Source organism: Stegastes partitus, unplaced genomic scaffold (genome assembly GCF_000690725.1).
Source record: "Stegastes partitus isolate 25-593 unplaced genomic scaffold, Stegastes_partitus-1.0.2 Scaffold441, whole genome shotgun sequence".
Lineage (NCBI taxonomy): Eukaryota > Metazoa > Chordata > Actinopteri > Pomacentridae > Stegastes > Stegastes partitus.
Genome location: NW_007578172.1, coordinates 68,414 through 69,662, shown reverse-complemented (window position 1 = coordinate 69,662; position 1,249 = coordinate 68,414).

The window sequence follows — 1,249 nt, the reverse complement described above, 5'->3', positions numbered from 1 at the left end:
AACTTTCAATTTTTTAACAGTCGCTTTGAGTTTTTATTGAAAAACTTCTGCTGCATTAAGAGAAACCTGTCAGGTAAGCTGAGAGCAGCAAAACAATCAGAAATTTTAAACAGGAAAAACTGTGGAAAATTCTTGAAATATGGTTTTAAACACAACTTAAGTTATGTAGTTATGAAAAATGATTAGACATGTAAACAAAAAGACACGACTTGCGTTTTTCTTGTTAAAAGTAAGTGTACATTTTCTAAGTTTCAGACAAATCAATCAAACCTGGAACATTTATTTTTGAAAAATTTACAATATCTCACAGAATAGAGCTTTGAGGCTGTTGCTGTTAATAACTGAAATTACTTGTATTTGCTGTATATATAGTGGATAAATTTCCATTTTGAACCATTTTTTAACTACATTAATAAAAAGCCACAGAAATAAAAATGCATACAAAAGCTGCATCTCTTGCAGAGAGTGATTATGTAGTTCAAAGCTGCAAAATTACATCATCACCTAAACATATTAAGCTCATCTGATTCAATCTGTAGGACATATTCTCAGATCTGATTATTTGGACAACAGCTTAAAGTGTTGATGCACTTTCTTTGAACACCAGTGTTTGTGGTGTCGGGTGTAAAAGCTCTTTGTAATTACACGTTATGTCCATCTCTTCCTCTCTCGCCTCCTTGTACTCTGATGATGAGTTGCCTGTAAAAACTGGAACCCTGCTGGCTTCGCTATGAGGTGCAGTCCTTTCTGGGGCAGATGCTTTTTGAATGGTAGCCGGGTGTGTGGACATCCGCGATAAATCAACCTCGGCCATTAAGATTTCCAGAAACAAGCCTGCTTTCATTGAATGAGCTCTGAGAGAGGTAGAGCACAGACTGTCTATTTGTCCACACCAAAGCTGGAATATGAATGTGAAAATATGACATGTTCAAACCTAAAACCTTCCTGAATCACTGACATGCATTTTTTTCTTTTAGGTGACAGCAAACAGCAAATGTGAGCTTTTATCTCTTCCACAGATTATCATTCTCAGGAAACTGCAGATGCTCGATCCAGACAGATGCAATCTGGTACGACGCATTCTACCACCACCAGTTCCTTTGCCTGCGATTCGAACTTTTAGATCTGAGTCTGCGGGACTACATGAATGCCAGAGACAATGAGCAGCTTTCCTTGGGTTAAATATGTCCAGTTGTCCATCAAGTATGTTGGCCTCTGTAGTGCCATCGTCCTCTGTTAATGCATATGT